Source organism: Panthera leo, chromosome C2, assembly GCF_018350215.1.
Source record: "Panthera leo isolate Ple1 chromosome C2, P.leo_Ple1_pat1.1, whole genome shotgun sequence".
Taxonomy (NCBI): Eukaryota; Metazoa; Chordata; class Mammalia; order Carnivora; family Felidae; genus Panthera; species Panthera leo.
In genome coordinates this window covers 93,807,585-93,832,173 of record NC_056687.1, presented here as the reverse complement: position 1 = coordinate 93,832,173, position 24,589 = coordinate 93,807,585, and the positions used below count along the sequence as shown (strand labels likewise).

Genomic DNA, 24,589 nt, shown 5'->3' with positions numbered 1-24,589 from the left:
CTACAACACCCGTCATTGAGAATTAACTGCATTCTATTTCAAATTCTCTCTGACAAGGTGCTCCCACCTCAACAGGGGCTCACCATGGCAACAAGGTAGTCGTTTCCATTTTTGGAGTATGAAAGCAGTGCCTTCTTAAATCTAATGATAAGTGATAGTCCCAGGAAACTAGTGTTTTGAATAAATTTGCCTATTTGCTTTCTTCAAAAATCACATCGTTCAGTTAGGTTTCTTACATTGTTTGGAATGGGGAAACACCAAGGAGCTAGTTTAATTGTGATCGTTTATTATTCTCAAATACTTAGCAACTGAGGTTGCTCAGTGTGTCTTGATAAGTTAGGTACTTGACCAGATTCACAGCTAGCGAGAAAGGGAGCGGGATTGCCAGCCCAGGCCGCATGGCTTCACACCTGCTGCTTGAAACCATGTCTCTTTCCTCCTGGAGCCTTGTTTCTGTCTTGTGAGTCCAGCCTGCTCTGAGTGTCTGATCCTTTATAAAGGTGCTTTATAAGGTGCGAGGCCCCAGGCAAACAGGGCTGGGGTGAACAGAATAAAGGGCAGTGAGCGTGATGCTGTGGGAATGGCTGTGGTTCGGAAACACCGTGGGATTCCTACAGTGAGCTGTCCTTTCCTGGGGTTTTAAAATTACACAGTCTCAAATGTAAACCTTCTTAGAAAGACTACCGGTGACCCACAAACTATGGGAGCCACCAGAGGTTAAGGTGGAAACACTTCCAGTGTTCTTGGAAACAGTACGGTAGGAAACTGATCACAGCATCACAGTGTTTCACACAGCATTTGTTAGGAAATTCCTTTCTTTCTGTGGTCAGTTTGTAAGTTTCATCCCTGTAAATACTATTAGGTGTAATTGGATAGATTAAACTAAACAGTAATGGGTAGTAAGTTTATTCAGTGTAACATCTGGGTGGGGAGAGGTTGAGGATTAAATATTCAGAAATTTGATTGTGGTTTGATAGTGATTGTGTTTTGTTTCATGATAAAACAGTGAACCTGAAATTACCTTTACATATATAATCTCATTTCACTTATAAGATCATGCAATTTTAGGAGTAAATAGCCAACCCCCTTTATTTTCCAGGTGAGGGGACTGAGGCTCAAAGAAGCTGTGTAATTTGCCTAAGATCACACAGCATACGGCTGATGATGCTTGCAGACTGAGTCCTTTTGGCCTCATCTCACTGAGTTTGCTCCTGTGTCTGTGTGTATTATTACTGTTTTTTAGTCCTAGTCCTCACTATTAAACTCACAGAGTCACTTAGTGTTGTAGCAGTATTTGATGTATGTGTTGTTATTAAATCTGAACACAGTGGTATATTTTGGGGGCAGTGGGAGTGTCTTAGAGGAACTCAACACATAGTAAACATTTGCTTACTCTCAACCATCACTGTTAATACTGTAAGAGTTGACCCTGTCATCACTGTCCTCCTCATCGACCCCTTCTAGAGGTTAGAAGGCCTGAGTTTCTCAGAGCTTATGCAGACTATTTAAGTGGTAGATCTAGGTTTCAAATCCAGACTTTCAAGCACTGTCTGTTTTGTAGCAAGGAAAATGAAGTTTCAACTTCCCTGCCAACTCACAACCAACTGATTGTCGTTGACTGGAGTGCTGAATGCAGGATCCAGAAACACCCTCTGGGCTCAGTGGGAAAGGTGCAGCGTTTGGTGAGGTCTGCCATGGCCTTGGATTGGGGTCAGAGATGGTGCGTGTGACATACGTGTTGCCAGATGTACTGTTTCTCCTAATGTAACAATGTGATTCTTGGTTTCACAGGGTAGAAAACTCAATTTTAAGCATACATGGGAAGACGGAGGTAGGGTTTGTGACCAGGCTCCGGAAAACCAACTCCTCATAATCATATTTGCAGAAGACTTTTTGTTTGTTTATTTGTTTTGTTTTTAATGTTTATTTATTTATTTTTGAGAGAGAGTGTGAGCGGGGGAGGAACAGAGAGAGAGGGAGACACAGAATCCGAAGCAGGCTCCAGGCTCTGAGCTGTCAGCACAGAACCCGACGTGAGGCTTGAACTCACAAACTGTGAGATCATGACCTGAACCGAAGTTGGATGCTCAACCAACTGAGCCTCCCAGGTGCCCCTCTCAGAAGACTGTTTTATAAGTACTGATACCAGTTCACTAATTTGCCTTTCTGTTGTTGGGTGCGCTCACTGTATTTATTCAGGAAGGATTAATTCTGTAGGTATCTTATCCCCTATTTTATTTTGACTTTTATACTCTCCAATTATAGTTGATTACGACTCCTGACTTCATCTGACTTTTAGTATTTCCCCTATGAAGAGCCTATAGTCCCTGGCGTACATATTATGGTTACAAGGACTTCACTTCAGAGCTCCGGAAATATAAATTCTTATCCATCCAGGTTGGATGTATCAAATCAGTTATTTCAGGCTAGAAACAACAACGTCTTCAGAACTCCGGTGATTATTTGGAAGAACTCATTGTCTAGAGTGTCAACATCAAGAAGAATGCAGTGTATTTGCAAAGCAGTGAATGTCGTAAGGGTACACTGATGATTGTTCATTTCTCATTTCTGTCTTTCGACTCCTCTCCAAATCTGTAATCTTGTGTTACCAGTGTTAAATGCCAGGCCGCAGTCTGTCTTCTCTGTCCTCTTCCTCTGACCTTCTTTCTCACTTGCACTATCATTTTTTTTTTTCCGTGATATTTGGGTTGTTAGTCTCCATATATTAAAAGGTACTGCAGGGTACTACTCCAGTACAGAGTCTGGGTCGTGTTACTCTGTGTTTAGTAGATTGATTATGTTGAATGGCTTTTTCTTTTTGGCTGATAGCGCCTACTTGTTGGTTTGTAATCTTGTGCTTGGTGACACTTCCTGTTCCACATGCTCCCATCGCATTTTGGTTGCTGGCTGGGGGCACCTCTGCCCTTCACCACTGCTGGACTCGTGTAGGGTTTGGGATGCCTGCATTTTGTCTGGGTTTGCTTGGCCTGGTGTCTTTCTTGCTTCTCGTTCTGGGACTCTTTGATGGAAGGGAAGATGGTTTTGATGTCTAGAAACGAGTCCTTGTGAGGAAACTGTGATGACGCAAGGTATTGCCCCAAAAGGAAGATCAAATAAAGCTTCTCAAAAATTGCATCACGTTTATAAATGAAGTGCTTACACTGAGAGGTGAATGGCAAAGAAAAATAATTATGGGTGAACAGGCAAAATTTACAAAATTGTCTTAAGAGTTAGTTACACTGTTGTGGAGTGGTACTGATTCAAGCATTTGTCCGGTCAGCAGCCATTAGTGAGGTCCTCCTGTTTGCCAGGTTCTCTAGCAGGTGCTTCAAGAGCTATAAAAATGGAAATGTGTGATTCTTGCCTTAGATGACTTACCTGCCATGTGAAATAATATATAAAGCAGGATCTACACTCTACAATTATGAGTGAGATTATGTGTCATTATGAAAGATAACAGTCACATTTGATAATCAGCCTTATATTTCTTTTGGAATATTCTTTCAGTGGGTGAGATGAGACTGAAAAGCTCCCAATGTGAAAGCATAGCATTTGTGAAAAACATTCTATTTTTATGAATTCTTAAGTGATCTTAAGTACGATGGAAATGACTGGGGTTGCAAGGACCGTAAAACTGAATAGCTCATGTAACTCTTGAGTGCAATTTTAAACCTTTATTTTCCCAACACAAACAATCTCTGCTGTAGCTTTTGGGAAGTGGTATTTATATAAATTATGAATTTATTTCTTTCCATCCATAGAACATTTAACCTTCTGTAATATGTGAGCCAATGGTTATATAAGTATTTGACTTTAAAAGTAAATTATCACTCTTTTGTTTCATAGATGTTTTTAATGAATTGGAAATCATCATGATTTTTTGTTATTTATTTGTTATTTTGTTATTTATTTATTAAGAGTACTTGCATACACACTCTAAAGTTTTTGTTTTTTGTATTTGGATTATAACTTTCTGCTTCTATCAAATGATCTTATCAGAATTATACCTTGCCCTGTTAAGTTTTCACTGTTGGTGAAAAAATACTCTATTGAAAAGACTCTACTTGTAACATAGATCATATAGCCAGCTCCAAATTTCTTTTTAAAAAAAGGTATTAAAAACATTAAGGATTGTTTTACATTTGGGAATTATGTTTCTAAATATCTACTTATCTACTGTAGCACTGAAAAGTCACATGAGAACTTAATTTCATAGGTGAACCACAAATGGCATTAAAAAATTTTGTGTTTTTCTTGTTACCTTGGGCCTATAGATTTAATGAGTTTAAATTATTCCTTTGGCCTCTACCCGGGTGGGTAACCTAATTCTAATACCATGGTGAATGGTTACTCTGACTACCATGTTGCTAAGAAACCTGTTATGTTATCAGGTTGCCTTGGTGAAGCAATGGCTTCTCAGGCTTCCTTAGCACTGCTGGGAGGTGGTTAATCAGAGCTACGAGGGACCTTCATAGAATTTGTTTCCCAGGTTATAACTAATTTTTCATCAGGAGGAGAAACAAACCTGGGTCTGTAAAAGTTGACATAAAAGAAAGTCCAAGTTACTTTAAATTAAATCATGACCTCTAGTCATTTTTTTCAAAAAGTTGTGATCCAAGATACAAAGCTATTCATACTAGTATGAGGTTGGAACCATTTGTGTATTGAATGGTAGGTATTTCTTTTCCTCCTTAACTTTGCATTCCGTTTTTGTTTTCAGGGACTGACTCTTGGCAGTGCCTTTACAATGTGTAGATGAGCGTTTGGATGGAGTCTGTGAGAAAAAAATGTGTGAAATGATTTTAGTCACTTACTAGAAATTGCTCTTGCCATGAAATGAGTTTGTAAGGAAACAAACGCTACACTCTGTAGCATGTTTTGAAATGTACCGAGACTTGTTAGGTGAAGAATCCCATGCAGGGCAGGGATCTGGCTCTTGCTGCTTTCGCTTCATGGCAAAAGTTTCTTAGATAACGTTGTCATCACTGCAGATTCTTCGAGCTCTATGCCACACGTTAACGTGTTACGGGATCTGAGAAGTTGTGCTGTAGACTGTTTATCGTCTGGGCGGGTAACTTCAGTTTCCTCCATATTCATTTCTTTGAATTCCCGCATCTTTGACGTGCTTGTTTTTAGCAAATCACGTTTTGAGAATCCTTGTTCTGGACTACTGTCCACATGGAGAATGCCAAAGGAGTTCATTCCCCTTTGACACCAGCCTGCTCAGGGTAGTACCCGTTAAATCACGAGGCGGTCGCACAGGCGGGGCAGACCAATTGGGCCCCCAGGACTGGGTGCAAGCACTTTCAGAGCCCAGGCTTCAGAAGTCAGGCTCCCTGGGTTCAGTTTTGGGTCTTCTGCCTCAAACTTTCTGACCTTAAATGAGTTACATAATGACTCTACTCCTTAATTTCCAACACAGTGAAAGAGGGATGATAAATTTCTACCTTACAGAGCTGTGAGGATTAAACGAGATTATGTGGAACACTTAGCATGATTTTTGGCACATAGTGTGAGCCTTCATAAATGTGCAATGGTAATTATTGTTATAGAGGACATTTTTAGGGGACTGTGAGTTGTTCCTTCAAATCTTAAAGGCCTCCCTTTAAGACAAGGCCTCCCACATGAAAGCTTTCGATTGCTGAGAAGAGCTTTCACATTTTATAATTTTTTTTTTAAGATTTATTTATTATTGAGAGACAGAGAGACACAGAGCATGAGCAGGGAAGGGGCAGAGAGAGGGGGAGACACAGAATCCGAAGCATGCTCCAGGCTCTGAGCTGTCAGCACAGAGCCGGACGCGGGGCTCGAACTCACAAACTGCGAGATCATGACCGGAGCTGAAGTCGGACACTTAACAGACTGAGCCACCCAGACGCCCAGAACTTTCACATTTCATAAAGGTTTCTTTGATGTTTCACTTTTTATAGTTGCTTTCTATTTGTCATTTTTCCTCTTTCCTTGAGTTTGGTGTTACCCCTTGGTCTTTCTGGGGCCTCGGTTTTCTCATCTGTAAAATGGAGGGGTAGAGGTGGGATTTGGTTGATGTCTCCAGTTGTGCCTAGCTCTGTGATCTGAACTCTGCACGTGCATGGTGAGAGATTCCATTCTGAACAGAAGAAGGGGATCTCGAGTTTAAGGACAGCCTTAAAGTGTGATAAAATCAGAATGGACCACACCAATGAGAACATCTCCCTTTTCTCTTTTCCCTGAGAAAGCCGCAAGAGCTCTCAGGAGAAAGTAAGTGGACATTGTTTACATGTTTGGTGGGGTTAAATATATGCTTTAAGCCATCACTTTCCTCTCTTTAAAAAATGATTCTTTAAAATTTATGAAACAGCCTCAGACTTAACATAATTGTTACAAATACAAATAGAATGCCTTCTGGCACTTGTTGGGTATCTGCCAGTCTTCTCTCTTACAGATTTTCTCATTTTCCCTTTGCAATAAGTATTTTGTAGGAACGTAAATAAGTCAGTGTCAAAATGTCCATTTCCTCATTTGTTCATTCTAGTTCAGACACATGGTTTTGGTTTACTTATTTACTTATTTATTTATTTAAAGCAGGCTCCATGCCCAGTGTGGGGCTCGAACACATGACGCTGAGATTAAGAGTCACATCATGGTTCTGGTTTAATTCAGTGGGTTATAATCCATTAGTAATATCATTTATTTTGATGCTCACATAAAATCTCTTCCAGCCATCTTATGTGTTCTTTTAACATGTCCCCATCATTTGTTGACCACTTCCTTTCTGGTACAAAAAGATCTTCCAGGCTTGTCTTGAAATTTTCCTGCCATAGTCCTGAATTAACCATTTCCTAGGAATTCCTGGTTTCTTTTAGAAGAAAATAGTATTTAGAAGCCAAGATCTGAGTAGTATGTGCGTCTGTTACTGTGGGGGTTGCATCTCTCCAAGACTGTGTTCAGGGCTGGAGAATATTTGAATGTATATATATACATAATGTGTGTATACATACATTTGAATATTTGAATGTGTATATATAATTGAATATTTGAATATATGTATAATATCTGTTGTATATGCAATGTATATACACACACATATATGTGTGTGTATATACATGTAAATCTGTGTTTGCTCTGATAACATCCAGTTCTAATCCAAAACCAAGGGTTCATTTTAATTTTCCTTACCACGTTTCTATAAAACTCTTCTTTGATAGTGAGAAATCTGTCTCCCTCCACATGTAGTCAGCCTCACAGTGCTTCCCCTGTCTTACCCCTTGGGCTCTGATTCCCCAGACTCCCTTTTTGCCCTGCTCAGGCTCTGATGCCAGTTCCAAGTTGCCACCATGCTTGATGTTGCCACCATGCTTGATATTTTCTTCAACCTGGTCTCCTGATCCCCATGCTAGGCCACCCTCTCATGTGGACGCTCTATGCTGGACCGTTTCTACCCCTGGACTTCCTCCTCCTCCCACTCCAGCTTTCACTCCCCATGGCAGGCTGACCACCGGACCCTGGGATGCCTAGCTTGGGGATAGGGAACAGGAAAGGGAAGAAGTAAATGAAGTGCTATTTTCATGTTTTTAATATGTCAAGTGAAGGAGTGGTAGCTGTTAGGAATATTTTATTTTTGACAACACTGTTACTGACCACACTGTTGTACTAATAATTGCTTCTCTCTCTTTTTTTTTTTTTTTGTCATTTGAATTGAGTTTAAACACATGAATGCAATGGTGTATGTGCCCTCAGCTTATTGGCTTAGTTAGAAATGTAAAACTATCTCTGAGAACCGGGCGAAAATGATCTTGTAGTCTGGGGAGAGGAGCAAGGAGCATTTGAAGCAGTAAATATTTTTTTCAGAAGTATACCGAAGTACCTTTGCTGTTATTTAATTTTTAATAAAAGGGCTATCTTTGTGGCAATTGTTGTCAACGTAATTGCTCCCATACGCAAATGTGAGCACAAGTTTAGAGTTTGAACAGCACTTGTTAGCTAACACCATCTTCTTGGTGGATTTATTTGAACAACACTTCAGAATTTTTATGCTTATGATCTTATCCCCGTGTGGATGTTGGGGCCAGCCATGTTTTCAGAGCTCCCTGTTGCATCCAGTCTCTCTAAGGGCTCCTACAGTGAAGTTCTGTTAACGCTTCCATTGGAAACGTATCATAGGGGCTGGGTTCTGGCTGAGTGCCTCTCTCGAGAAAGCCATAGCCCCAGCGGGGAAAGTGCAGGGTAGAGTTTTTCCACCCAGATTCTGGCTGCTTTCCAGAGCTTTTAGTATCTGTGGGGTTTCTTCTCGTTTCTTTCTCCCTTTACCAAAGACTGTAACACTGCTACTTGGACACATTAGGGATGTGGGCAGTGTGTGTCTGCCAGGAGGGTGAGAGTGGAGTGGGCCTTTTAGTTAGCTCCCTAGCGGTACCCTTCTGCCGCTGTTTTTCTTGTGAGGGTGACCTCATGAGAACTCAGAGCAGCACTGTAAGGTAAGTCCGCACTTCTTGAGGATTTCCCAGTCCTGGGCGTTTTATTTCCCTGTGGTTGCTTGAATGAGGCAATGAGAGTCTCCTGCTGTGTCTTTAACTGCTTTTCTGTAGCATTCTTTGCACAAATTGCTGACGGATTGAGAGTCTAAGTCATCCTCACCTGTTTCTCACCTTCCAGCCTAAAGAGTGTTACAAAATGGCAGCTGTTTAACAGACGCAGGGTTTCCCTTCACTCTTCATGTACAGTTGCCAGATTTAGCAAGTAAAAATAGAGGATATCCAGTTAAAGTTGGATTTCCTATATACAGGTAATATATACAAGAAATTTTATATACAAAAAAATTACTTTGGATCATAGTTACATGAAAAATTATTTTGTATCTGAAATGCAACTTTAATGGAGTGTGTCCTGTCTCTTTTAGCTGGCAACTCTGCTTCATGAGTTTTTGCATGATGCAATCACTTGGATATGAGTCGTACTTGAAGTAGTGTGTGTATGCGTATGATCAGTTTCGAAAAAATTGGCAGCCTTCTCAAATAAACCCTTGAGTGTACAAAAATTTGAGACTTGATCTTGACCATCCTTAAAAGGCAACTGAACTGCGATGTAGCTGGCAAATCACATTTGCCGAATTCCCATACTAAGTTGAGTCGGCCATCTTGAGGTAGAACTTGGAGTTATAGCATCCGGAATTTCTAATTATCTTTTATTTCCTCCTTCTCTTTAATGACTCTTCAGCTTGTAGGTTAGGTGTTTGGGCTTTACTAAGTATTTTCCTTCATAAAAAGCCTCTTTCCTTTATTCACTGAAAAACATAGCTACCTGAGGTTGGATTTGTGCACGTAGGAAATAACAAAAGAAGTCTTGTAAAGCCTTCTGCCTTGCCTTCTCTTTTATTCAGAATTTCCTTTGGCATATTCTATAAGAAAACCAGAGGGCCTCATGTGATACAAAGATCTCTCTCACCCTCTCTTAGGGTGAGACTAAGAGGTGACTCACTTGATTCAACTAACACCCTTTTACAAGGGCAAGCGGTAATGATTCCTAATTTTGTAAGTGAGGAATTCTCCATCTTGAGTGGTTTGTTAGGTACGTTTCCAAAGAATAAAGAATTTGTCTTATTATGAAGCTGTAGAATAGGATTGTCTTATCAAACCTCTGCAGTTGAATCAGTGGAATCCTGGCCGGGGTTCTTCCGTCCTCAATTCTGTCATGTTCATCTTGTCCTGAGTCTCTGGATCCTCGAACCCTGGAAGAGATTATCTGAAAGCACAGTCATAAGTGGGCTTCACATTCATGATTTGGCTTAAATAGAATCTGGAGTTATTATTTGAGGCTTTTTAAAAGTTTATGTATTTATTTTGAGAGAGAGAGTGAGTGAGCGAGCATGAACAGGGGAGGGGCAGAGAGAGAGGGGATCCTAAGCAGAGTCCTATCCAGGGCTCAATCCCACAAACTGTGAGATCAGGACCTGAACCCAAATCGAGAGCCAGATGTTCAACCGACTAAGCCAATAGGCGTCCCTATTTGAGGCTTTCTTAAAACAGTGTTGGTTTGTTTATGTAGAGCTTATGAGCAAGCTGGGGAGGGGGAGAGAGAGAGAATCCCAAGCAGGCTCTGCACTGTCAGTGCAGAGCCCCACTCGGGCTCCATTTCACAAACTGTGAGATCGTGACCTGAGCTGAAATCAAGAGTTGGATGCTTAACTGACTGAGCTACCCAGGCTCCCCTATTTGAGGCTTTTTAATGATTTGCTACAACATTGGCAAACTTTCTACAAAGGACAAGATAGTAAATATCTTGCAAATGTATGGTCTCTGATGCATATTCCTCTTTATTTCTTTTGCAACCTTTAAAAACGTGAAAACGCCTAGGCGGTACAAAAAAACAAGCCATAGACTGGCAGTAGTTTTCCTAAGGAGGAGTGTTTACTCTTTTTTTTTTTTAATTTTTTTTTTAATGTTTAATTTATTTTTGAGAGAGAGAGAGAGAGAGAGATAGTGTGTGAGCGGGGGAGGGGCAGAGAGAGAGAGAGACAGACAGACAGAGACCGACAGAATTTGAAGCAGACTCCAGGCTCTGAGCTGTCAACACAGAGCCCAATGTGGGGCTCAAACCCATGAACTATGAGCTCATGACCTCAGCCAAAGTTGGATGACTAACCGACTGAGCCACCAAGGCATCCCTAGGAAGGTTTACTCTTAGAAATCTGTTACATGGAGAATTTTCTGGGTTCTGAGATTTACCCTTCATTTTTGACATATATAGAAGTGATGTCGATAGGGAGGTAAGGTATAAAGGAATACTTAGTAATGAGAATAGGTTATAAGCGATGGGCACTATAATATCCTGGGGGACACTGCCCGCCCCCTCTCTGACCTTCCTCTGTGACATCGTATCATACTCCTGTTTTCATTTGATTTCATATTTATACTAAGCAAAATGACATTTTGGCAGATTTCTCTTATCAGATACGTAGGAATAAGTAGTCATACAGCAAGTTCATGCCCAAAGTGGGAGAAAGCAAGACAGGCCATGAGTTTGTCGTCTGTCTTTAGGGTTTTTTTTTCTTTTTCTTTTTTTTTTTTTTTAACTCATGTCATGCAGGATTTGGTGAAAGTTTGGGTAGAACTGGACATCTTAATGAGTTTATGGCATCTTTCAGGACTGACAGTTCTTAAGACACTGCATAAGCATATTATTTTGAAACCTTACAGGAAGGGATGTCACATTCACATACATAATTTACTCCATCTTTCCTCTGGCTTCCCTCTGAAAGGTTATACTTGATGTTCTTCCAGAATGCAATGGTAACAACATCCGTGCTCCCAAAAGCACCTTAAAGGAAGAGACAGCCCATTAGATTCACCATATGCTTTGTACCTTTCCTACTGCTTTTCTTACTGATTGGTATAAAGCCATTCAGCCATTTCTTATCTATTATTGTAAATGGAAATTGGGGTGGTTCCCATTAGTTTTTTCCTCCAGACCTTTACAAATGATTTTTGGGTCCGAATGCAATTGTGAATAGACAGACATAGCTTCTAGGAAAGCCGTTGGGACCCACTGAATTGTGACTGTTGGACAAAGGCATTTTGTTTAGAAGGCTTGTCCCAAAGTGGTGTTGGAGTCTGAAAGAAGGGCCGCCAGCGTCTGGTTCTTTCTGCCGTGAACTAATAGGAAAGCTGATGTTTGCTGAGTGGATGGCTGTGCTCACTGTCCAAACAGATCTCTGTTTGCCAACTGTGAACATATTGCTGCCTCTGTGAGGCACTCCATCATGCCTTGAATGGATCCTCTTGTGTTCAGAATTTTCTGACTCAAAGAGGGGGAGAGAGAAATACTTCTTTCAGACTTCAGCATTCACTGTAGCATCCATAGTCTCCTCAGACCTTTAGAAACCAAGCATGCACCAGAGATGCTTCTTAAGGAGAATGAGAAAGGGGTAGAGAATAAGGAAGAAAGTAAAAGACAGCTCCATTGAAATGCCTTTATTCTGGCCACTTGTGGCCAAGTTTTCGTAAATAAACCAGGCTGCCTTAGTAAATAGAAAGGATTGTGAGAATATTCCTGATTTTTCCCGAGCAGAAGAAAATGCTCGGCATTGAGTTTCCAACTCGTGATTTGTTTCTGTTCGCTTTGACCTACACGCACCTCCCAAAGCATATAATGCATTCATAATATGTTACTGAATGAGTAATAGAGTTTTATTCCACCTGAATCATTTCTCAAAAAAGGGTAATTGATAGAAAGAAGTTTTTATTACTTTATAAACTCTCTTTTGATCTTAGAGTTCCAAACTTATTCTATATTAAAGGGTGCAACTGAGACAAGATTGTTGTTGTCAATTTGGTCACTTTCTACCCCAAAGTCTGCTGTTTGGCAGGGTCTGGTGTTAGCGGTGTGCCATGAGGACACAGCTCATTGGGGCAAGGTTAGGCATTCCTTGCAATTACCCGTTGTTTGTTTTAAGGTTCAGAAACCTTGGCTGAGTGGGGGCGGGTGAGGGCCAACAGTGTTGACTAGCAGTGCAACCAAGTGGGCACATGGCATGGACAGGACCTGTCCGTTGTGGCTTGCCTCATTACCAAGAGCCTGTGAAACACTGGGCACACTTTGCTTGGCAAAGTATGGGGGGAAACACAGAGGGCTGTTGGAGTCGATGGCAAGGACAGATGCTTTTATGAACGGGAAGGAAGAGTCGCATGCAGTAACACACTGTATTGCTTTCCCTTGGTCAGTGAGAAACCAGCATTGGTGTGCAGATAGGCCTGTGAGTTTTTTGGCCGAACCTAGCAAAAACCTTAAAATCAGAATCACCACCCCATCCCAAGCTATGCTACTGATAGTTTTTGTTGTCTGGATATTTTTATTCACGACTACGTGTGCCCATAGGAAAGTCTGGGTCCTTACCTTTACTGGTTAAAGCTGGAATGTAACAGGAACAGTAGTAGGGTCAGTTGGGGCGGGGGAGGACGTGGTGGCCGAGGCTGTGGCGTAATAGCAGTGACAGCAGCTAACCTGGTTGTGGAGCCAAGCATGTGGGCGGCATTCTTCTAAGTACTTTCCATCTAGCTCACTTCTTCCCAGCTATAGAACTGTGGCTTTCTTCATCATCTAGATGAGGAAACGAAGCACAGAGAGGGCTTTAGTAATCTGCCTAGGGTCACACAACTAATAACTAGTGGAGCTTGGAATTAAATCTAGGAGAGCGTGGCCCCAGTATCTATGCTGCACTGTTTTACTGCTGAACTGTTTTACTCTGGTGGACCAGTAAGGCAACCTGCCCTCTCCAGAAGCAGCCCGAGTGTCCATCAACTGATGAATGGATGAAGAAGAAGTGATTTTATCTAAATATATGTCTATGTCTATGTCTATGTCTGTATATCTACAATGGAATATAATTCAGCCATTAAAAAGAATGAAATCTTGCCATTTGCAGCAACATGGATGGAGCTAGAGAGTATTATGCTAAGCAAAATAAGTCAGTCAGAGAAAGGCAAATACTGTATGATCTCATTCATATGTGGAATTTAAGAAGTAAATGAGCAAAAGGGAGAAAAAAAAGACAAATCCAGAAACAGACTCTTAACTATAGAGAACAAATTGATGGTTACCAGTGGGGAGCTGGGTGGGGGATGGGTTAAATAGGTGATGGGGATTAAGGAGTATATTTGTCGATGAGTACCAGGTGATGTATGGAATTGTGGAATCACTATATTGTACACCTGAAACTAATAAAACACTGTATGTTAAAAAAAAATGTGCATTCTCCTTGCAGTTTTCAATTTACCTTTCCTTTGCTTTCAAGTGTGGCTTGGATAAATGTTTAAAGTTGCTCAAAATGCAAGTACTAGGAAGCTGAGATCACTTCAGAAAGATAATGTATTCTATAGGTAAAGGAATTTGTCCCTCTCCTGATTCTGTTTTTATCAGAGAGATGTTCCATATTTAACTTATTCCTTGGTAGTTATGATTGTAAATTGATTAATGATATTGTTGTGGTCTAGTAGATAGGGTTGGGTGATAATACATTTTGTTCAGTGCTTAATTGGCATCTTGATGGTCGACTCAAAACCAATGAATCATTTTGAGCTGTTTTAGTATAAAATCAGGCTATTTGCATACATTTGTGCGCTGTACATAAAAAAAAATGAAAAGCAGATATACAAATTATTCAACCATATATTCCTTTATGATGTGATGAGAGAGAGTAATAAGGAGCATAAGGTTTGGAAGCAATGTTTTTAGACTTTTACTGCTATAAGGTAATGTGACTATTGGAGCATAATTAGTTTTGCTCAAGGGACAGTAGAGGTTATTGAAATTGACCAGTTTAGGATGATTTTTATAGGAGTTACATTTATTGCAGCTCACTAATGTTATTTTAGTAGTTACTGGTCTTCTGAAATGTTGCACCAAGTAAAGAGGAGGAGGTCCTGTGACTCCTAAAGAGGAGTCAAAGTAGTTTTGCATGAATAACGATAGGCAAGTCTTGTCACTTATTTCTAGGAGCCCATCAAAAAGTACGTTTGTAAGTATATCCTAGAGACTGTGTTCCACAAAATCAGTTATAAAACATATAAATAGATCACACATATTGTGATGCTTTATGTAGTTGTACGCCCTGTAGCTGATATAAAAAGTTTTACAAATGTGTTGAGCCCATGAAACTTCTACAGAATTTTTAGTATTGGGTTTGCCGTAACACTAAAGTTTGTTGAAGTTTCCTTTGTTTCGAGAGAGACATCGTGACAGAAAATATAGCACGGGTTTCTGCCTCATTATAGGAAGCTTGGTTTTGGCCGCCTTTGCCTTTGTCAGTTTTGTTTATTTTACTTATGTATCTTGTGTCTGTTTCACCCGTTTTGAACCTGTTTTTGTGGAGCTTTGGCCTCACACCCAGAGAATTCTCTATCCAGCTTTCTGAACATTTATGATCACCACCACCTTAATATTCTCACAGTAGCCATCCATTTTTCAGCAGTCTTTTCTGTTTGTCTTAGGATTAGTCTATAAAGTGCAACTAAAGATGTTAATTTATGTGAAATCAGAAAACGTCTTTGGTGTTAGTTTTTCCTGATATGCACTCAAAAGTAGAAGTAATTGAGGGGTGCTTGAGTGGCTCAGTTGGTTAAGTGTCCGACGTGGGCTCAGGTCATGATCTCACGATCCGTGAGTTTGAGCCCCGCCCTGCGTCGAGCTCTCTGCTGACAGCTCAGAGCCTGAAGCCTGCTTTGGATTCTGCATCTCTGTCTCTGCCCCTTCCCCGTTCATTCTCTCTCTCTGTCTCTGTGTCTCTCTCTCAAAAATAAATAAACATTAAAAAAAAAAAAGAAGTGATAGCATTATTTGCACTCCCTCCCCAATCATCTAGAGCAAATGGACCACGAATATCAAATCAACAAGAGAAATGACAGGGGGAAAAAGTGACCAAAGCATCTGTGGATCAGATGTGACCACTTTTTGCTTTTGTGTATATATGCTTCTAGGTTAGGTAGGTTTCTATTTGGTAAATTTTGATAGGCTAGACTTCTCCAGATGTCACGAATCACTTTGTGAGTAGTGAATTTAGTAAAATTAGGACATTAAAAGATAACTAAATAAAACTTGGGCATTAACAATAATTCTTTTTCCAGAGTCTTTAGAGAGAAGATTTGTCTTTTAACTTCCTGGTAATTCTCATTCTGTAAAGCCCAGGTTAGGACTGCACATTGGCAGTTAAAATCGGAACTTTTATTTCCTTTCATTTGGCTGACACTAATAAGAATATTTAGATATGAGTACCTGGGAGCAAGAAAACAGAGGATATGATAAAGCACAAATTGAAGGAACCTGGCATTTCTTCCAACTACCAGAGAACAATAGTAGTTCAAACGTTAATTTACCATGTGGTTACAGCAATCATAGGTTAGGTAGACATACTTCCTGTCCACTGTCAGAAATGGCTTCTTGAAAACATGAATAATAATACATGTATTTATCTTAAGCTCCTTCCCATATAGCCTTCATCCAGAGGTTGTGGGTAGGGGGACAGGGTCAGGGGTAGGTAGGAAGCAAATGGAGAAGATGGAGTATAATTTAATTTTTTAGAAGAAAGTATTAATCATTTATTGGTTATTATATCCCAAGAATTAATGAGACTAAGAGGGATGTAGAATGCTTTCAAATGTGGGATAAAACAATATTTTTCCTTAGGTTGAGACTGAGTTTTCGAAAACACATGTATTTGTAAGACATGGCATTTTAATACAAATCAGACGTATTGTAGAATTTATGGGATGTCGGAACTTTCCTAGCACTGTTTATACTCCATCTGCCCAGGGATGCCAAACTTTTTTTAAAGTAATTTTTGCTTTGCCAACCAATTGTGCTAAGACTTCTGAACCAATGGTTGTATGCGTTCAGAATATGAGGACCCTAGATTCATGGCTGATCTTAGAAATTACCTTCAATTTTAGATTTAGTGGGTAGTGAGACTGCCGGTCTCTTCAAGGGGATAATGACTCATCTTTGTGTAAATTTTAGATAATTAAGAAATTAATATAAAAATTCTTGGTATTTAAACTAGGATGAAAGAATTGGTTATAGGAATATTGTATAAGAGATCAACTAAAGTGTGATGGATCCTCATTTGAAGTTAAAAGGAGAGAAGGGTCAGGTACATGTGTTTAGGTGCTACTGTATCATTGCATTTTGAAAGTTTTGTGCAGGAACTGAATTTTTGTGGTTTCTGAGACACCAGACTTAAAGCTGGGTTTTTTGAATGATGCATGTTGGGCTGTTCACAACCAAATATTGTGATTGTGTCCGTGAAGCTCTTAACGTGCTCACTGGGCAACTTTGGACTGTTGGATAGCTCTCTAAGTTAGGTGTAAGAACTTGCTCATTTCTTTATTTATTCTCAAACTGTATACTGTATTTCATTAATTTTTGAAAAGCACACTTCGGGACACCTGGGTGGGTCAGTCAGTTGAGCATCTGACTTTGGCTCAGGTCATGATCTCACGGTTCATGGGTTCGAGCCCCGCATCAGGCTCACTGCTTTCAGCGCAGAGCCTGCTTCCAATCCTCTGTCCTCCTCTCTCTCTGTCCCTCCCCCTCTCATGCTCTCTCTATGACTCAAAAATTTTTTTTTTTATTTTAATGAAAAGCGCTCACTTCCACTCCCATTTTAACATCTTTTAAATTGTCAAACATCTTACAATTGATTGAATGTCAATGGAATACAGTTTAGGCAGTGGTATTGTCTTTTTTAGTAACATATAAAATCTTCTTGCATCTTTCCAATGATGTCCTAGATTTGGCAGAATAATATTTATAAAAGAATGACCCTGTAGTATACATAAAAAGATGCATCATTTTTTCCCCCTTCTTATTCTACTGGATCAAAGTAGGGATTCCAGATTTGGACTGCTAATAAACACAAATGACTTTTGTTTTATTTTTCAAAAGGGTAATCGCTTTGTGACCCTCATCAGTTTAAGAGTTTTGTAAGTTGCTATAAGCCCATAGCAATATGATTATACCACGAACAGTCTTCATGAAACAACCCATACAGACTAGGGTAAAATGAAGAAACAAGTTCTCACAAAAGGAAAATCTCTGAGTAAAACCTTTCCAGAATATTTCATGAATTATATTGGTACTTTCAAAAAAGTTCATGAAATTTAATTAGGGAAGTATTTACAGACACCCCCCTCCCCACTACGTTATAAGCTGTTATATTTATTCTTAAGAGTCTACATTTTTGTGGTACTTTTAAAAAACTTTCTAGCCATGTGTAAAAAATGAAAAGATTTCTTTATGTAAATACCCAAATGGGTGTGAATATTGAGGAGAATAAACTCAGTTTTAGGGAAGAAAGCATTCTTTTTCCTGTCTCCAATAAGAGAAATGTCAGCTAAGAAGTTATTTGCTTTTTAGATGGGTTATCCATATGTAGAATCATTGTCATTATTTTTATTTTTTATTTCCGAGAGAGAGAGAGAGGGTACGCCCATGCGAGTGGGGGAGAGGGGCAGAGAAAGAGGGAGAGAGAGAATACCAAGCAGGCTCCATGCTCCTTGTGGAGCCTGACTTGGGGCTCCATCCCATAATCCTGGGATCATGACAGCTGTCAGACCCTAAACCACCTGAACCACCCAGGTGCCCCTTTTGTCATTATTTTTATATACATTCTTAGAGCTGAAATTTGCCACTGACACATGCAAAAATTGGGATTGAAGATTAGAAAGTATCTTGATTAAATCAGACTTGTCCTTTAGTGCCTGACTATTCTGTTACAGAAACTTTTGAATTACGGTTACAGATAATAAAACTGTTTCATGGAAGTGAACTTTGTTATGATTTCATATGATAATGTACATACACACACCCAAAAACATATCTAAAAGATTTCCTACAACATAAGAATTACTCACAGCATATAAATATGAAATCTATTTAAATAGTGACTGTAGTGCTGACTTGAATACCAAATGATATCAATAACCTAGTGCAATTTAGTGAAAAAACAGTGACATCATGATCTCCTTCAGATTTGAACTTGTCAGTACCCTGTTTTCAACTCTGCCTAATGACAGTGGATTGAGTCCCCAAGTGCCCATGGGTTACCAGAGGGGTGGAAGATTTGACAGTTTATTCTCATTGGTCAGATGGTCATAGTGAGGGGGAGAGGTGGTTTGTTCCGGCCAATGAGTAGGCTAGTGCAATGATGGTAATCCACATCTTGTACTTACAGAGTGATAGACTGCAGTGTTTCCAAAATCTGATTTTAAAAAAGGGCCTTAGAAAGGTAGATTATTAGAGTTACCCATGGGAATCCAGTTGGAAGTCTTTTATTTATTTATTTTTTTTTTGAGAGAGAGAGAGCAAGCGAGCACATGAGCGGGGAGGGGCAGAGGGAGAAGGAGAAGAAGAGAGAGAATCCCAAGTAGGCTCCACACTCAGTGAGGAGCCCAATACGAAGCTCCATCTTCTGATCCTGGGATCTTGACCTGAGCTATCCATCTTGACCTGGCTTGTACTGGAAGCCATTTTATAGAAAGAAATCCCAAGTGGATTTGTAGAAGAGGAGGTCTGATAAGATTTAACTCTCCAAGTATCTGAAGGAATTGTTTTATGGGATTGAGGTTACATTTAGTCTGTTTGTTAGGAAGAGAATTCAGATTTCTGTTTGTTAACAGGTTATTAAAAATAACAAAAATTCAACCTGGTACATTAACAAAAAAATTTTTAAGTTTATTTATTGAGAGGGAGAAGGGGAGGGGGGCTGGGAAAAGGCAGAGAGAGAGAGAGAGAGAGAGAGAGAATGAGAGAGAGAGAGAATCCCAAGCAGACTCTGTACTGTCATTGCAGAGCCTGATGCAGAGCTCTAGCTCACAAACTGTGAGATCATGACCTGAGCTGAAATCAAGAAAGGGTCTATTAACCGACTGAGCCACCCAGGAACCCCTCAACTGAGTAAATTATAGAGATCTAATTGGCATTATTAATCGATTAATGAAATGAGCAGCATCCCATCTAGCAAGTAGATGGGAACTCCAAAGAGGTGTAGAAAGGGAAAGGTTTTCAAAGCTAAGACAAGGAATCATCAACAGAAGAATGTATTGTTTCAGTTGAGCTCATCTTCATTTGAGGACAGAAGGGTTTCAGTAGGTGGATTACATTATCTTCCTTTGAGGGATGAAGAGGGCCCACATGACAGATTACCTTATTGGTGCCTGCCAGAAAATTCCTGATTGACTGGTTAAAGGTTACGTTCCTGAGGGGCTGAAACTGCAGCTAGGTTAGGCATTAAGTCTTGGTTTACAGATTTGGGGCTTTAACCCAAGTGACGCCATTTTGGGCCTGTGGTTTTCCTTTTAACAAAGGGAAAGCCATTTATCAATTAAGGTTGCTAAAAAATGGAATCTGCTACATTTTGAGTAAGCAAACTCTACATTACTTGAAGTATTCTGTCCACTTGCTAGAGTTTCTTCAGCAGGTCAATCCTTAAAGGGGGAACTAGACTGGATAACCTTTAAGATCCTTCCCCACCCCAGGGGAATTCTGATTCTTTGATTTTGGCTCTCCACTAAAAACATTTCTAAAGAAGTTAATCAACTGCTCTACCTGTTTACCTCTTCTTAGGTAAGCTGAGTTTCATAGTAAACTATCACTGGTGGCCAGTAATCATGTAAATGAATGGATTGATTACATAGACTGTTTCTTCAGAAGCCTGTATTATTATTAGTCTGTATCACAGGAAATCCTGTGGTCATTTTGTTGTTGTCTTGCAGTATACTGATGGTTGCTTTATTATCCTTAAACCTGGAGGACTAGTTCTTACCAAATTGCAGTCATCTTTGTTGACATATAATCAATTAAATACCCATCGATAGGATAAAATGTAACTCTGCTGTCTTGTTTTCCCTCTTCACTTTTAAATGTCGTGCTGAAATTGAAAGGCAGCTAAGCTTGCTTAAAGTAAGTACAGATGAGATGTGTTTTAAGGTTCTTGTATGTGCGTATTTTTTTCTTCCTTTTATTTATTTATTGTGCTCTTTTTTTAAAAATCGTTTTTCTGTCTTGTTGTTGTTGTTTATTTACTTATTTTTGAGAGAAAGCATACAAGCATGGGAGGGGCAGAGAGAGAGAGGGAGACACAGAATCCAAAGCAGGCTCCAGGCTTCAAGTTATCAGCACAAAGCCTGACCCGGGGCTTGAACTCACAAACTGTGAGATCATGACCTAAGCAAAAGTTGAAGTCAGGTGCTCAACCAACTAAGCCACCCAGGTGCCTCTTTATTGTGCTTTTTCTAGGCCATTATTCCTGTGACTGGTCCATAGAGTACCTACATCAAAATCAATGCCATGTGTGGTTGGTGGGAGGTGGGGAGGAAGGGACAGGTAGCCAGCCTGTAAAGAAAAGCAGATTCCAGGGGCCTGGAAATTGACATTTCCAAAAGACCTCAGAGATTCATTTCTTTCTTTCTTTCTTTCTTTCTTTCTTTCTTTCTTTCTTTCTTTCTCTCTCTCTCTCTCTCTCTCTCTTTTTCTTTCTCTTTCTCTCTCTCTCTTTCTCTCTCTCTCCCTCCCCCACCCCTTTCCTTCTTTCTAGAGAATATGAGTGGGGAGGGGCAGAGAGAGAGAGAGGGAGAGAGAGAATCCCAGGCAGGCTCTACACTGTCAGCACAGAGCCTGGTGGCAAGGCTTGATCTCCAGAGCTGTGAGATCATGACCGGAGCCGAAACCAAGAGTTGGATGGACGCTTAACTGATTGAGCCATCCAGGCGCCCCAGGCCTCAGGGACTCTAATGTAACTCACATTTGAGGCTCCTAGCTAGAAGGATTTTAGGGATTGTCAACCAACAGCTGTTTTGTAGAATTGCAAGCATAGATATAAATGACACCAGTGCCATGTAACATATTACTGTTGAAGGAAACATAGAATTTATTAGGTTCCTTTTTTTTTTTTTTTTCCACTTTGTATTTGAAACCGTTGACATGAACAGTTAAGTGAATTGCCCAAGGCCTTGCAGACGGGAACCCGTGTCTCCACTGAGCACCACTTGGTTTGGGGGTGGGGAGTACATTGAAGAGAAGAGCTTTTAAAAATTCCATTTGAAAGCTGAAATGAACCAGTGACCAGCCTCCCGTGATGCTTTTTATATGTTGCCATTTTAAATATCGTGTGTGTGCCGTCACCACAGACCTTTTAATGTGTCAATTGAATTGGAAAACAATTCAGTTGAGATTAATTGGGGCCATAATATTTTCTGAGTGTAGTTTTCTGCCTGGTCTGTAGTTGTCCCCGACTAAGTTCACCAGGTTGCTTTCTCTTCCTGCTTCCCCTACCCCTTCTTCCATGTTAGGTTATCTGTCTAGATCCTCCCCTCTTTTCAAAGAGAGGGTCAACTTTCTATCCCAAACTCTTCCTTTTCATTACCTGCCTTCACTTAGTTCTAGCAACACATTGCCCAACAGACCTGACCTCATACCTGTGGCTGGGAAATTTTGAATCAAATATTTTGACATTGTTTTCGTCTTCTAAAAGTGAACCTGGGGGGCGCCTGGGTGGCTCAGTCGGTTAAGCGTCCGACTTCAGCCCGGGTCATGATCTCGCGGTCCGTGAGTTCGAGCCCCGCGTCAGGCTCTGGGCTGATGGCTCAGAGCCTGGAGCCTGCTTCCGATTCTGTGTCTCCCTCTCTCTCTGCCCCTCCCCCATTCATGCTCTGTCTCTCTCTGTCCCAAAAATAAATAAACGTTAAAAAAAAAAAAAAAAAAAAACTTTAAAAAAAATAAATAAATAAAAGTGAACCTGGTACTCCTTGGTAAGTATGAGGCTGAAGGAGTGTCTTGTTGAACTTCAGGACAGGTGCACAGACATACCTGGGGATTATTTTATAGGTGAAATCAGGGGGAAGGGAAGTCACACAACAACAGTAGTTTCTCAAAGGCAGTGATGGAGAAAAAGACAAAAATTGATGCTCACAGTTCAATCTGAATAGGAATGTCTAGAAAGGAAGGGGTACAGTCCTAATATTTTACCTTGAAGGGATTTTTGACTTGCTCATGTTTTGTGTATCATGCATATCTGCATGTGTTATGGTCTTGTTTAACCACTGCTAGTACCAGATGTGAGATTCCCATTTGGATGTAGTTTTGTTTGTTTTTATTGAACATATTGATCAGTTTTCCTTCTCCCCTTCTTACCGATCCTCAGATGGTGTAGGCCTAGTCTTGGTCATTCCTGATTAGCAAACTGAGGGCTGGTAGGTGTCTGGATGAGATAACTTCAAAATAGATCCATTCTTTGAGAAGCCTGCTGCTTTTTCAGCTTAGAAAAAAATAGCCGCGTATCAGTGGGGACACCTTCCTGGTAACCTGTTCCCTAAACATAGACCCTTTATTTTCCTTTGTCTCAGGCCCCCTTAGTGATGGGAGGGTTCATTCTTGAGAGTGAAATTGTAGCCTGTTCAGTCAGATTGTTTCTGTGGAACCACTGTGCCAGGACTAGAAAGTATTTATGCCATAAAGCAGTCTGCTGCCCCTCAAACAGTAACTGTGTCAGCACATTTTTATAGCTGAGAAAATAGCTGGCCAGGGTGACCCAACCTTCCCACAGTTACTCACTCAGAGGTGTTTACTGACTGCCTTTGATCAGACTTCAAATGAGAGAGCCTAACCTATTTGTGGTGTTGTTTACTGTCAGTCCTCAGCCTGCCCTTTGTTTTTCACATACAAACAAAAGAGTGAAAGCAACAGGCTGTGTAAACATGGCTGGTGTATAGGAACTCTCATTTACTTTCCTGGCTTCCTTGGTGTGGTTTAGGTAAGGCAGAGACTAGAACTATAAATTGAACTTGTCATTTCAAAACCCCTTATTAGATCCCAGCCACCGGACAATTTAGAGAAGTTTTATTAGCAATCAAAACACTTTTGTAAAATTAAGTTAATTTCAGAAGATTGCTGGTCTTGGCTGTGAGAGACAATTTCCAGTCTGACATTGGGAACTTGTGAGTGCGGGAGCAGGCCTCCTAGCTTGGAGAGAAAATGGCGTCGGGCAGGTAAACTGTCATTGGTGTCTTATGAAACATTAAATTCCTTTTTTTTTAATTCCATTTCCATAATAACTGTTGCTTTTTTGAAAGTAGTTCTGTTCCATGGATCTCAGATATTGCTCTCTTACATTGAGATTTCAGGTGCGTGAGTTAAAAGAACTAAGCTAGTAAACCGTGTTGGGATGTTGTCAATAAAATGCCTTTAGAGTGTTGGCAAAGACTTCCCTTTTCGGCAAGCTCTCTTGCAAGGGAAACTGCTACCCTGAGAATAGTTCGAGGGGATCCTCTTTGGTTTGGTTTGTAAACCTCATTAGAGCAATGGATAATTGCACTCGCCTCAATACATTGAGTAATGATACGTGGGTAAAGCTATACATCAGTGTTATTTGTAATGCAGCTCTCAGGTGGGTGATGTTTTTAATGTTCTTTCATTTGTAACATGAATAATGTCCAGTGGCTTGTAAGGAATGAAATCACATATTGTCTGGTTAATAATTGTGGTACTTTTTTCAGACTTGCCCCACTAGAGCATGACCTTGGAATTGTGAAGCAGAGCACAGATAGCATAGGAAGTGCACGCTTGCCCCTGAGTGCTTCACAAAGTTGTTATGCAAGAAACTATTTGCTGTCCTGTATTCTGCTCACTGTTCTGTCCCCCCCTGGGAGAGGAGGGCCTTGTGGCCAGCCATTTGGGGTGGGAGTGGGGGTCTGGAAAAGAAGAGTGGACATTTTATTCATCCCTCTTCCCCTTTTAACCCTCCTGGAGAGCAGTGAAAACTGGTGAGAGAATGAAGGCAACCCCTTTAAAATCGTCAGGGCCACAGCGAATAAATTCTGCCCATTCCTGCTGGCACATCCTCAGTTGCTCTCCTAGCCATCACCTTTTAATCAACAATCTTTCTGATCCTTTTCCCTATAAAATTAATAGCCTTTAATGCTTTTCTTTAAAAACAGCAGTTTGTGTCTTAGCTTGGGACATATAGAATGAAATTTAAAATACTCTGCTCTAAATAATTTTTACACTTAATGAGAACTGCTTGGGAGGGCTCCACTGGAATTATGCTCAGCTTTTTTGACTCACTGTT

General features: G+C 40.4%; 1 protein-coding gene across 7 annotated transcripts in view; it reads left to right on the top strand.

Moving 5' to 3' along the window:
* The window catches only part of FNDC3B (fibronectin type III domain containing 3B), a 409,533-nt gene that overhangs the window by 205,840 nt on the left and 179,104 nt on the right, over window positions 1-24,589 (top strand). Inside the window, exon 1 of one of the 7 annotated variants that reach the window (XM_042954947.1) lies at window positions 3,996-4,671. The exons of the other annotated variants lie outside the window; for them this stretch is intronic. The gene's annotated coding sequence lies outside the window, so the exon portion shown is untranslated. Of the gene's footprint in view, window positions 1-3,995; window positions 4,672-24,589 lie in introns of those variants that run through there. 7 annotated transcript variants of the gene reach the window in all.